A 14,545-nucleotide genomic window follows, 5' to 3' on the forward strand; every position below is an offset into this window, starting at 1 on the left:
TCGGTTCTCTTCCTCGCCCTCTCTTTCCCGTTCCTACGGGGCAGCCTATAGCCGCCGGCAAGCAAAAGCGTGCACGCTCCTCGACCTATAGCGTCCGATGTGCCGGCGTGCTATCCGGTGCGCGCGTGTATATAAAAGCGGCTGGCTTGCCCACGATACGACCCCATACACCAGACCGTCCAGACCACGCAGAGCACGGGTCTCTCCCTCCGGGAGAGAGACTTCGCCCTTCGTCCGCCTCCTTCTTCTCGCTTGCCGCCGCTTCTCGCGCTATCCGCGCCACTCGAGCCTCTCTTCCTTCCGTACGCGCGAAAGACGCGACCCCCGGATACAACCCTTTGCCGCATTAGACCCGCTTTCCTCGTCCGCGAAACGATCGCTCGTACGTGATGCAGTTAACGTACAGTTATTAACGGAATTAAATTATGAAATTAGTATCAGGTGGCTTTTTTTCCGAACGGAGATAGATATCCTGATTAGATAATTATGTTAATATGTATAAAGTAAGAAATGGATGACTTGTTAACCCTTTTTCGGAAATATGCTTAGAAATGTCTTTAAATGTCTATCATCAGGTGGATACTATTTTCATTGACGAGAGTAAATTCTTTGTGGCATCAACGCGGAGGGCCGCGCTGCGTGTTAATCCGCCCCTGGGTCAGCGATAGGCAGGGGTGGTTCAGTGCGCGCCGCGGTTGCGCGTCTGCTATCACATGGCCTTGTCCTTGAATGAGGCTTGTGAACCCGACGCCGCTTTTATCGATCAGCCCCCGCATCCCGCTTCGACGCACTCGCTATAACCATCCATCTATCTCGGTGCAATGGCGTATCTAGCGAAGAACGTTCCTAAGATTATTCCCGACTGTGTGTTTTTTTAGCTTATATCTATGAATTTCGAGGATCCATATGTTTGTACTTATGTTACACATTCCATTATTAAAAAATATATGTAATTCTTAGTTTATGAAAATATTTTTATAATTACATGTATATAGGTATAATTTGCGTGTAAGTAAAACTTGGAAGACTTATTGTTAGCAGGGAGGGTTGATGCTAAAAAATGATGAAAAGAATAATGAATAGAGAATCCTGGCAACAATACAGAATACTTAAATAGAAACAACAAGTCAAATGTAAGTTGAAATGATGAGATTTGCATGCACTCGTGTACGCGGTCGCGTATCGTATATTTTAGGGTTAAAACGAGATCCGCTTTTTAACCACCGCGTAACTCAGCATAAAGGATTCACGCTGAAACTGAGCATGCTTCGAAGGAGCCACTAAAGGGTTAAACGTAATGTCCGATTCCACTTTTCGTCACTGTGAGCTAAACCGGACATGCATCGTGCAGCGACATCCGTCGTGTCTCTGTATTCTTAGGACGAGCCGTAATTTCTAAGACGGGTCCCCCCCTCGAGTCGCGCCGCAGAAGAATGGGACATAATAAGTAGAATGGTGTGAGCATTAAACCCTTCTAAATTTCGGCCGAGAATCTCTTTAGATGGTAAATTCACCGAGCGTTCTAGATTGGCCCAACGAAGGTTAAGGTCTTCCTGAGCAGAGAAGATCTTGCGAAAGTTTTACTATATCCTTGCGTCTCGTCCAGTGACACGTCCAGTGAATCAGCCAACTCGGATTCCCGCAAGGATATGAATCCCGAACGGATATGAATACGATAATATGAATGTGCATGCTCTGAGGAAGAAAAGAACTCTTTAATTTTATCGATAGAACATGACGGATGTTTATCTCTATAAGATTATACACGATTAATAAGTCTAAGAATGTCCCAGGCCGATTTAATATGATAACTCAGATTCTAATCTGAGATTAGATATAATGATTAGATATAAATTGAGATATAAATTAAGTAAAATGTATAAATAAAATATAGAATTAAAACAATGGATAATTAAAAATCGTCCCAGACGATTGGCCAAACACTTGCCTTAAATCAATCGTCGTTGTATATAGCTAGCTGTAAATTCCGGTCAACAAAAGGGGAGTTCTTTTTGATGCAAATATCAAGTTCAAGGCGAGCCCAAATCCGCCAGCCGTGACTCTCCTCGTGCGACATTTCAAAACTATTCTCACGAGGAAGTACATAAGTACCATGTCATTGTCGTAGGTATGTGAGGAGAGAGAATCGCGGGTAGCGTATTACGTGACCGGGCTCGTTGTTGTTTAGATCTAGATGAACCTGAATCATCAAACCGGTCTGAAACGCGCGGTCGCCGTCGTGGTGTGGCTCAGCGCGATTCTGTTGTATTAGGTTAGGGACAAGACGCGCATTATAGCACGCATGAGTTAAAATAGAGAAAGAACGACGGCTGGAGAGTCGAGGGGTTCAATGAGGAAAAGGGATATGGTTACTGTACGTCAGAGAAAGATAGTCGTAGGTGGATAACTCTGTACGTATGTGTGTGTCTCACACCTATGGATATACATACACATACACATATATGTATACATAAAAATATATGTATGTATGTATGTATGTGTATGATATGTATATGTATATGCACGTGGGTAGACAGATAGATACATAGATTGTGACAGATGAAAAGAGACGATAATGAACCAGAGATTGAACAAAGAAGAGAGAAATATAAAAGAAGTGAGGAAGGAAAGGGAGAGGGGAAAGAGAGATATATGGGGAATGTGGAATAACAGAGAAAGAGGAGGATTAGGTTTAGAATCACGTTTTCGAACTATTTTTGAAATTTCCCTGCGTGTTCTCTCTCTCTCTCATAATCCTGCGATACGAGCTTATAAACTAACGTAGGCAGTTTTGTGGACTATAAAAATAGTTCTTCTTCTTGCTGGATGATGAACAGCCACATTATACAGAGATTATAGACCAAAAAAATGAGATAACTTAGTTACAATCTTTATTGATATGTAATATCAACCTCTACCCTTTCTTATCTTATGTTTTAATATTTTACATAGAATGCAACAAATGCATCTACTATCATGGACGTATATTGATGCTATGAACAAGGAAGGCTTTCTCCGGTAGCCTTGAACCTCTGTTGAAGCCCCGCAGCTATATGAACTTGAACCAGTCTTTCTCTCTGTCCTTATAACTACATTCTGGACAGTATTCACGATATTCAGTAAACGGTAGCAGTATTTATCAAGCAATTAAAATCCAGCTTACAATAATATACCATTATTTTGATTTCCGAAGACAAATTCAAGAGTGTAAGCCATTTTTTCTTATTTCAATAAATATTTTATTTTTTAAATTATCGAGCATTTTGATTCAGATCTTAATAAAATTCAAGTTTAAAAACGTATAAATGGTGTTAAATGAGATGTTCAAACTTGGGTTTTCATTGCTTTGGTACCAAAGAATCTGCACTTCGACCAAAGCACTCGTCCAGGTCGTTCTCCACTTTCGTTCTCCGTTAAAAAACGCCGATGGCGATCACCCAACGAAAGCGAATCGCATCGGCGAGAGTTTTAGAAACCGGATCGCGATCGACGGGGGTCCATGAAAAGTCGTCACGAGGCCAGCGAACGTCGAGAGCGAATGTGAGAGCCGCTCAAGAAAGTGAAACTTTGTTTCTCCTTGCGCGAATCATGACAAACCAGCTTTGACTTTCATCGCTATCACTCGCCAAGACCAAACCGGAGGAGAAACCAGCACGTTCTGTACTAAACAAGATCTTCGATCTGTGCCATTCATTGCGTCTTAAATCCAAACAGATGCAAGAAGCATGCGTGAAGACGATTCTAAGACTCGTTTAATCATAAAATCCAAGAATCCAGCCTATGTCTGATACCAGAGTTTAACAATTTAAAAGTCCAGTCATTTGGGAAAGATAAAGAAAAACAATTGTACTAGAAACATATAACTTGTTAATTACTCTGATTAGTGAACTTTAATTTTTAGTTTGACTTGATTCCACCTAGCCAAAGAGCTCATTTAGTCTTAAAAAGATGACACGTAGCTCGCAGCTGCGAACGCGTTTACGTATGTGATACTATGACCTACTTCTACGCACACGCACACTGCGCTTTCTCCTTTGCACGGGTCAGTTCGGTTCGGTTCAAAACGAGTGAATTATCCGTCTCTCTCTCTCTCTCTCTCTCTCTCTCTCTCTCTCTCTCTCTCTCTCTCTCTCTCTCTCTCCTCTCTCTCTCTCTCTCTCTCTCTCTCTCTCTCTCTCTCTCTCTCTCTCTCTCTCTCACCTCTCTCTCTCTCTCTCTCTCTCTCTCTCTCTCTCTCACACACACACACACAGCCTTGAACCTGGTCGAAAGTGCAAGTGGATCGGCATCGTGGCAAACCGTGGCAAGACGTCGGGCAGGGGAAGAAGGTAGGAGAGATTGAGAGAGAGACATGTACAGTTCCTGCCCACTGAAACGGTTTTTGGTCGCCTTCGACGAAAGCGAAACGGCCTTCGGGAAGGAGCTCGCCGCGTGCATATGGACGCCATTGAACTAGTGACCTTCATATGAGAACCGGTCTTTGTTCAGGGCCCTTAGAGTTAGCGACCTAGCTCGCCGTGGGCCCTACTGCCTAGGCCGGCTCTTTCTATAGACAACGAATCATTTACATGTGGCCAATTTGGATAAGATTATCCTTTATCCCTTCGACTGATCGGTCGTTTCTCAGTTCGATTTGAAAGTCAGATCCATGACGTTTGAATCTTCTTTGGAATCGACGGTAAAGATGAAATTATTTGACAGCACATATTTATGCGGCAGTTTTATGAATTTTACCAAAAGCAGTTGTTTCACTTTCAAAATAAAATTTTAAAAGTGATAAAAAAGCGAGCGTGATAAATTCTTTTGCGATAAAACGTCAATAAAGTCAGGGTTGGTGTCTGGAAGGTTATCTAGGATTTCAGTGTTTTTGGCGATTTATATCATTAATAAAGTGTTCAAAACTCATCCGATTTTCTTCAAATATGATGTCGATCGCGATACAAATTCAAGTAGTCTCTCAATTGCAATAAATTTCCCGGTATGCATTATTGCAGATAACTTATAAGAAAAAAAGTAACCACTGCTTTCGCTATGATTACCTGTTTATGATACATATCTGGTCTATTCTCGGTATCAGAGTAAATTGCGATAGAAAGTATCTTTATCCACACGAATATCATAATTCGAGAAAGCACGAAAGATTTATCTTTAAATCGAGATTAGCACATAAAGCAATTATATTATAAAAGCATGTTTGTTTTGACGATTAAACGGTATTGATAAATCGGTTTACGTACAAGAAATAAACTTGTTCTTAAAAAAAAAAAATAAACTTGTTATGTAAGAAATAAATTTGTTATCAAAAGCAATTTTTTTTTAATTGATAGATTAGTTTATTTGCAGATAGATATGTTTATTTGCATAATCAAGCTTTTCTAGAATAAATTTTAATATTTAGTTAAAAATTTTATTTGACCCAGTATTAAATCGAATTAATTGTAAGTGATTATATAAATTAATTAGATAAGATATATTTTCAATAAAGATAAGACATGTCGAATTTAATCCGTGCAATGATAAAATATGATTAATATAAGGAAAGTGTGTCGTTGGAAAGATTGATAAGGCTTTGACTGACAGGTAGCAAACCATGACCTGACGCAATCTGTCTTGCCCGATTTTAATGAGGTTTAGTAGCATCAATACATATTCTTTACTTACGTATTAAATATCAAATATAACTATTTACGAAGTGCAAAGGATACTTTTGCATTTTTTAAAGTAATTTTAGGAATTATTTTAATCGAATTCCCATCTTTGACATTTCTGCGCAGATAATGACTTCTCGCAGCACTTGCGCGTTATCGATCGAAATGCGAATTCATAACGGATTGAACGACGATTAAGATAATCTAAGGATTAATCGACTCCGAAACACGAGACGGTGAAGAGACGTTAACGGGAAAAAAAATAAAATAGCAGCGCGGCGCGATTACGAAACCGCCGCGCCGTGTAGACGTCGGCGTAAGCTGTGTCGTATCATCTGCGATAATTTGCGTTAACATTGAGACGGAGCATGCGGACGGTTAGAGGACGGCTCGACTGATATCGTATCTACAGACATGGATGCATTTGGTATCAATGTTTTTATTTCCTTAACCTCGTGGCCTTCATCTGTTTTAAGCAGCAAGTATCTCTCGCGGATGGTGACAAGTACGATGCAAGTGCGACTTATTTGCTACACGGTTCAAGCTTAAAAGATATTCACGGTACACAGAGAGTACAGTCTTTCCACATAATTTTAGCCGAACCGATAAATTCGTGCGAGTTTATTTTTACCGTAGCGATAGACCATGCGCTACGAGGAAGTTGCATGAGCGCGTATAGGAATTTATCTCTATCGGATAAAGCGGTGTCCCATTAATTTTTTTCTATATGTATCTGATCTCAAGCTTGAAATGAATTTTATACTTCTGTATCGTTCTACACTTCTGTATATTAAATGTTAACATTGAATTAACTTTTATTTGTTTGATGAAGAATGTTAAAAAGTACTATCATGAGCTAAGAGACACGTAAATATATTGAATGCTAAGACATTAAATTGTACGTCTTAATTACTGTCTAAATGCGGTTTTCGTTGATGGAAGTTTTAACTGTACATTTCTACATACCCTTGTCAGAGTGTTACGAGGACTGCGAAGGCGGGGCTTGTATAAAGTCCTGACCTACCACAAAGTGACGCGATACAATGTTAACAGAAATTTACTTTTCCAAATCATCGTATGATACCATGATATCATATTCCAACTTTGGCATTGAACTTCTTATCGCCAAGCTGCTTGAAATAGTCTGTGAAAATAACGAGCATTTTCTTTGAAATCGGAAAATAATAATCTGCTAACGGCAATGCAGATGTTAGTTTTGAAATTATTTAAAAGTATGACTGAATTTTTTTTATATTACTTTTTATTTTTACGAAAAAGAGATGATAAAATTTCGATAACGATACGATAAAAATTTTTATAAAGAAAAGAATTTGCTTTCGTACAGAAATTGTATGTGTAAGTATATATACATTTTTTAAAGATGATATTATTATTATTATTGCATTTTTAGACTATCGCTTATTCTTTTCGTTATTTCCCGGAGAACATCTTGCACACGGATAGCAAGTCCACCGGCGAATGCATTACCACGACGATAAATCGACCCTTTGTGACAGAAAGTCGATGTAATTTTACCCTCACGCTGTCGGTTCCGATGTCTTTTGCAGATATCACGGTTGATAGTGCAGTAACTAATTCGTCGGAAATTATACACGTAAATTGTCATATCGTTGACTCCATCGTGGTAATGGCCGGTTGATAATGATGGCTTGAAATCTGGTATCAAGATTGCGATCATTCATTTGATTAATTATCTATACGTCATAGAGGATAGTTGCCTTGAGAAAGGCAATATAATTATGGTCTCGATGATTATCGTAAGATACGAATGTAAGCGGTAATAAGTGTCAAAATGTAATTGATCGAGGACGTTTTGACGTTTGCGATGGAGAATTTTGCCAGAAAGCAAATGCATCCATGAGTTTAGCGTGTACGCCTTGACGATGACGTGACCGGATTCTTGTCGCGGGTGGAAGTCTTGCCAAGGGTGATCCGACGTTTTACGAATCGCTATTGTCGCCTCTACCTCCCCCTCGCCTCCCATCGAACTCACGAGACGACGGCGCACAATGTGCCACACACCACCCCCGCAAAAAGAGCTCGCAGTATAGCCTTGACTGCACGCGGGGGTTGCTATGGCGATAACCAGGCCCACACATACACATGCCCGCCGATCGCGCGCAACAGCCACCCCCGCGCGGATATAACTTCCCCGGTCTGCCCTCCTGTCGACTCCCTCTCTCGCGAGCGGCGACGACCAAGAGTGTGACCCCGACCTTTCAGGTGGATGACCTCCGCTGCATCGCGGATGCGCGCGCAACGGCGGACCTCATCTAGACGTGAACCACCCCCTCTATTGCCGGAGACACCCTTTGGTGCGGACTTCGCTCGAGAACAGGGTCGAGATGATCCGCTTGTAGGCATGTTCGAATTTTGATAGAATACCGATGCTTTTAATCAATCGAGCTAGAGCACGTTATATTTAGAGGAAGAGAGAGAGAGAGAGAGAGAGAGAGAGAGAGAGAGAGAGAGAGAGAAAGGAGAGAGGAAAAAAAGAAAGAGAAAGAGAGAAGCACGATAGATCAATCCATCAAATTGATCAAGCATTGCATGTAACACATATTTATAGTTAAAACTAAACGGGTTATATTTAATAGAAAGATTTATAAGAATTTTAGAAAATTAAATTTTGTAAACTGGCCTTAACATATTGTAAAAAGTTCTGATGTAAAATGCATACAGTTTTATGTATTATGGTTAATAGGTTCAGCCTAAAAGACCGAAATTTATAAAAAAAATTAATCTGTTTTATTTTTAAAATTGTATATACATAGTAAACGTTGCTATTTCCAAATACTTAATTCAGAATTATCAATATTTCGCAGATTATTAAAAATAAATCGTTCGTAATCTCTCTTGGAAAATAAAAAAAAAATGTTTTGCGATAGTTAGATTATTCAGACTTTTCTTTAGGGTAGTGCTAGTGCACCTGCGTCCCTAGTACGAATCGACAGGTGTAGAAAAAAGTTTATTCTCGTTGGGTATCATTGACCCGGTCACTACCCGATTGTATAGGCGGTGCACTACGCCTATGCGCCAGACGCCGAGGGGTTGCTCACCCCTTCCTGTCTGCACCCTCACATGGAAACGCGACCGAGGCTTTTGCACGAATAGTACCATTCGAGTATTCGACCCTACACTTTCTTTCTCTCTCTTCTACGCCATCCTCGATGTTTCTATCTTTTTTCCCTCTGGTTGATTTCGCATTACTCAGGGAATTAAAGGGCTTAGTGTAAATTTTCACAGCTTTAAAATTATATATTATTTGAACTATCAGAATAATCTCTATTATTAGAGAAATAAAATGAGAATGAATAATTAGGCGAAAAGAAAAAGTTTTGTTTCTCTTTTAGACATTTTATATTGGAAAAATGTGGACTGTAAGAGGAATAAGAGATTCAAAGAGAAACAAGATTGCATTCCATAAAGCCGTACAATTACCCTTATCTCTTTTCCAGCTATTGCACATTAATAATATTTAACTTGATGATATCTAATCTACAGTAACGTAGCTGTTTTTCAGTGTTAGTAGTAAAACTATTTTATCTCTTATTTACTTTTTGGAAATACTGTATAAAGAAGAAATATTCAAAAATATATTTGATTATACAGTATCAATGTTAGCAGCTTATATTTTATATCGTTACGACGTTCATTACGAAATTCTATCAAAAGTTACTATTTCTGTAATAAAATATCTTAAATCTCTTTGGCAGCTCTCTCATAGATAGAGAAACATTCGACAGCAAAAAACACTTGTATGTTTTCGATTTTATCTCGGTCGAGAATTTTCCGCAAATCGAATAATAATGTAGCGACAATAGGACAGGGAGTTACATCCGACGACGAAGAGTCGATGAATACGTATGCGAATGCATTCATGAAGATGTAGCTGACGAAGCCCGAGGCCAAAGGGAAAAGATGGTAGGTTTTTGGAGGGTGTCTGTCTAGACGGATTGTCTGGAATAAGCCATGACCGCGAATCGACGCCTTGTTACCGTGGTAGGAAGAAGCGTAGGATTATGTGAGCAATGCGTGGGAGATACCATTGTCTTCAGGCTTCGAAAGAATACATTACATATAGCCCTTAATCATTGTCCGCCAAGTTCTATAAAATTCTCCAACATATTGTTTGCATTATTTTAATCTTTATATTCTTTCCGAAAATGAATTACTTCCCGTGTGCGAAAGTAAACGAGAACTCTGTAAAATTTGAAGCAGCCTTTTGTACCGCAAGAGGAATTAAAAGGAAATTTGTAAAAGAATAATCTGTGAATGAAAAGAAATGATTATCTTACCGAAACTTTTCTTGTAGCAAATTATTAATTCAATTGAATTTTTTGGTATAAATAATACATTTATTTCGCTCTGCGATAAAAATTTTTCGTTAAACAGTTAATAGGATGCATTCGAAATGGTTACTGCTGGCCAATGCCCCTGAAGCTTAATGACCTCGTGACTGTGTACACCAGCAGCTGGCCAAAGCCTGAACATCGCGTGCACGCCAAACGAACATTGCACGCATAACGTTATCGTCGAGTAGGTATCTGATCCGCGAATCTCGATTAAACTTTTAAACTTTAAAATAATAGAGAAAATCAACTATATTATCGATTACAATTCAATAGTCTCAGAAAATGTGTCAATAATATTACAATTTAAATAATATTTTTTATTTTCTAAAGTTACTTATTTAAAATCATAAAATTGCGCAAAGAGATCTAATATTCTCATAAAATGTCAATATTACATTTGCTTAGTACTTGTATGTGGCGTATTTTATTTTTTTATTAATTACTTTATTATTTATTTTATTATTAATTACATTTCTATTTCAGTGAATATTTAGTGTATGTTTAATGAATATAAGCCAAGAACTAACTTCGCATACAGACTTGGAAGTAATACTATATTTTTTCACGTTTCATGACTTTTAAATAATGAGAAATCTCTCTTAATATTATGACAATGAGTTAAAGTTTTTAGAAAATTTTAATTTTTGTGAAATATGTAATTTTACTAGTCCTTAATTATATTAAACAGTCAAAATAGTCTAACGTAGGACGTGGCAATGGCATAGTGGCACTGCAGTACGAGAGAGCGAAAGTTCGCCCTAGTGCCGCCATCCTGTCTGCAGAATTTCGTCCTCCGTGCCCGGATACCCCACCGATATTCCCTCCCGTTGCACAACTTCCTCGCAAGCTGCCTCTACCTCGTCGCGTACACCGAATAAGCGTCGCGTTGCATTTGTGCATGCTATCCAATGCCAACGTGTACTTTGAAAAACCAAATATTTGATACTATTTATTATTGTAGATTAGAGTGGATAAAATTTTAAGAAAAACATAATATCCTATATAAATATATTCGTCTGATTAATTGACGATAACAAGCACTATTTATAGTGCATACTATTTCTTTCCATAAGATAATATAATTCAAGATCTTTAGAAAAATGTCACGATAGAGCTACTTTATCGAAGCATTATCACGGCACAAGCAAGCTTTTAAACGTTTAGTCTAAAGATCCTTTAAAAAAGAATGTTGATGAAGGGAGCTTAGCTCAAAGGGTTAATGGGTCTTCCAGGTTGGCAACCGCCCTGTCTGCGAGCCGGCGGCCCTTTTTGCTCATGCTAGTCGGGCAACGAGGGAGTTATGGCTACGGAAGAGCGAGAGGAAAGTTTGCCCCAGTACGTTGCACCTTCCTTCTCTCTCTCCGTCTCTTCACCGCGAGCCCTCTTGGTCCGGGGAGCCTTGCCACCCCTCGACGACGCCATCCCCTTAGTCCTCTAAATCCCCAGGTTCCCTTCCGCCACCGAATGTCGTCCCTCCGAGGCGTCAGCTTCCTCTCGCCCTACCTCCCGCCCCGTCCTACCCGGCGCGGCGTCCCGGTATTCTCGTATTCCCGTTTCGCCGCCCCCGAGTCCGCGCTGCATCGCCGACGAATCAATACCGGCAGACATCCTAACTCACTCGAGGTCAATGCCTCGTTCCCGTGAGCGCCGACGACCTCAACCTCCTACCTTCCCTACCCCACAACCTCCTTCCAGAAGCCAGACGAGGGCTCTCGGCCGCGTGGGGAGGCGACTTCCACCTCTGACGAGGCCTCTGTCGGTCCCGATTGTACAAGCGAGACGACGCGACGAGACCACGGCCGTGCGCGCGCGATGACAAATATCGAGTGCATTACTAAATCTTCTGTTAGCCCTTCCAAACGATTAGGCTTTTTAAATTCAAACGAGGGAAATGCTTATTACACAATTTGCGACCATGCAAATATTTAACAGAGAAATTTCTTTCATTCTCTTATTAAACTATGCAATTATTTATCTATCTTACGAATAAATTTAATCGTGATTCATTAATTGCTGCATTATAATTTAGAGCGATTTAGAGATCTTTATGCGGAAGAAACAGAGATGGAGAACGTACGATCCACAAGCTGTACAAATGGAAATTATTCTCTAGAATGCAATGACGCGCGGGACTAAAACAAAGATAATGATATTCAAAAGCTTGCTTTCGTATTCGTCTTCATACTCGACAAACCCCGCCTTCGTTTCTCCAGTGGGGAGACGTGTAGCTGAAGCCAAAAGATGCGATGATACGTATATAGGTATGCCATTGCAATTGCGCACAAGCACCACATTTAATCCCGCATTTCCTTTGATTTTCAACAATTGGATAGGCACTTGCCTATCAGAAAAGTGCATGCTTTTATTTTTAGAAATTCGCATTTAATTGTGAATAATTTCCGTTGTTGTCGATAGATAGTTGGCGTAAATGACGATTTTTACGTGCCTGATCGAGAACATCTGGTGATGGAGAGACGCGGTATTTGCTCTAGACCTAGAGAAAAACACTGTCGCACGGATGAACGTAAAATTAGACGGTGCGTTCAACTCTCCTGTACCCGTGCCAAGAACCGCGACGGCTCTTCTTGCGACAGTGGATGCTGCGGCACTACGCTGCGGCAGCCGCGATGGCACCAATGCCCTTGTTCCAAAATGAAATCAGCCTCATCGTAAACGTTGTCGACGAATGTTTTTCCGCATTGGCGCCATATAAACCAAAACTCATTAATAACACACGAATACGGCGAGAAACTATACGTATGTTGCAATAGCAAGATCGAACTTTTGAATCTCGCGTTCCTAAGCTTACTGTTGAATATTTATAAATTCGCTGTGCCTTGAAACTGTAAATTTCTGCAACTCAAAGTTTTTTTTATCTCAGTAGTCGAGATTAGGATTAAACTTGGAAACCGTAATAGAAAAGTTTCTTGCATATTGAGAATAAAAATGATATTGGATTGATCAGCGCATTTTTACAAGATGTTTTATGGCCCACAAATTTTACAGTAATTGTTCATTAATGATTTCGCGAATCTATTAAAGTTTGCATGTTTTGAGTGGTAAATTTCTCGGTCGATTTTATAGATTATACTATAATTTGTCTTTGTAAAAAAAAAATCAGGCGCAAAGAAAGGGAGATTGACTAAAAAGGCAAACACGCAAAGGGTGTCGTCCTCATGAACAAAGACAGCGTGAGCAAAGTTAAACTGCGGTATCTAGCCAGCCAGGTCGTGCACCCTTGGAGGAATCTCGCTGTTTGCGTCTCCGGCGTAGATACTCGGACAGTAGAATGCGCGACCACAAAAATGTTTGAACGATAAGACGGCCGACTCCTCGAGAGAGAGAGAGAGAGAGAGAGAGAGAGAGAGAGAGAGAGAGAGAGAGAGAGAGAGAGAGAGAGAGAGAGAGAGAGAGAGAGAGAGATAACATTCTACATATATAATTGTATAACCAGACGTAAAAAAACGTTTTCTCTCTCATGACTTTTTATCATCAATCAGCAAATCAAGGATACAATTTTATGAAATTGTAATTAAATGATCATAATGAAAAAAGTCGATTTAATACGGAATAAATAAATAAAACTATGATAGTTATAAAATATATAATCATATATAAGTCGATAATATAAATCGACGAAATATTATACATCTTTATTCATCTTTATTTATCCGGTCTTTATTTACTTTCTGTTATGTATACAAAATAAAAATTCCATTTTTTTCCACAAAAGAATCGATAAATCCTTATTATTTTTATTGTTTATCAATAATTATTGAATTCTTCGCATGTTTCGAAAACTAAATGAGGCATCGTGCTCGATAAAAGAAAACGTACGACTTAATAGCTAGACGAAAACACACGAAACGCATCAACGACGCGAGATGCATCGTCCTCCAGGGTGACGTTCCAGAAATAACTCAGGACATCGCAGTCCAATCGTGGCTGCTTTCGTTCATCAGTTCAAGGTTAAAAGCGCGTCGCCATCGCGTGGTGGCTACAACTTCCATGGACCAAAATACATCCCCCCTCGCTGATATATATAAATACACTTACGGAGAAAAAACCAAAAGAAAAGACGATGTGTGCTGATAACCTTCTTTCAGATGCGACAACGTGATGATGGCGACATATACAGGAAACGAAATAGAAGCTCGAAACAGAAGCTCGAAGAGAAGACCTTGCACGCGATGCCTATATATCATCACGAGTTAAATTTTCCTCGTAACGTCTATGCGACAATTTTGAAATGTGTTCAGACGTATCCTCAAAAGACTTAGGAACCTCGTAAATAAATTGTATCACGTTCTCAAAACGTGTTAACGATATAAAAATTTATAAAAGCAGAGACTTAGGAAGCTCGCTCGAAATTCATGAAATTTTATATCTATTTAGATTGAATTTGAATACTAAACTTTACACATCAAATAACATTTCTGAGTGATGTAGTACCTGCGAAATTTTTAAAAGATATTTTAACTGCCTGCGGTAGAATAATCAAAATACGAGCATTATGTTGTG

Source organism: Temnothorax nylanderi, unplaced genomic scaffold, assembly GCF_030848795.1.
Source record: "Temnothorax nylanderi isolate EJ_2023f unplaced genomic scaffold, tnyl_v1.0 TNYL_tig0013_pilon, whole genome shotgun sequence".
NCBI classification, from domain to species: domain Eukaryota; kingdom Metazoa; phylum Arthropoda; class Insecta; order Hymenoptera; family Formicidae; genus Temnothorax; species Temnothorax nylanderi.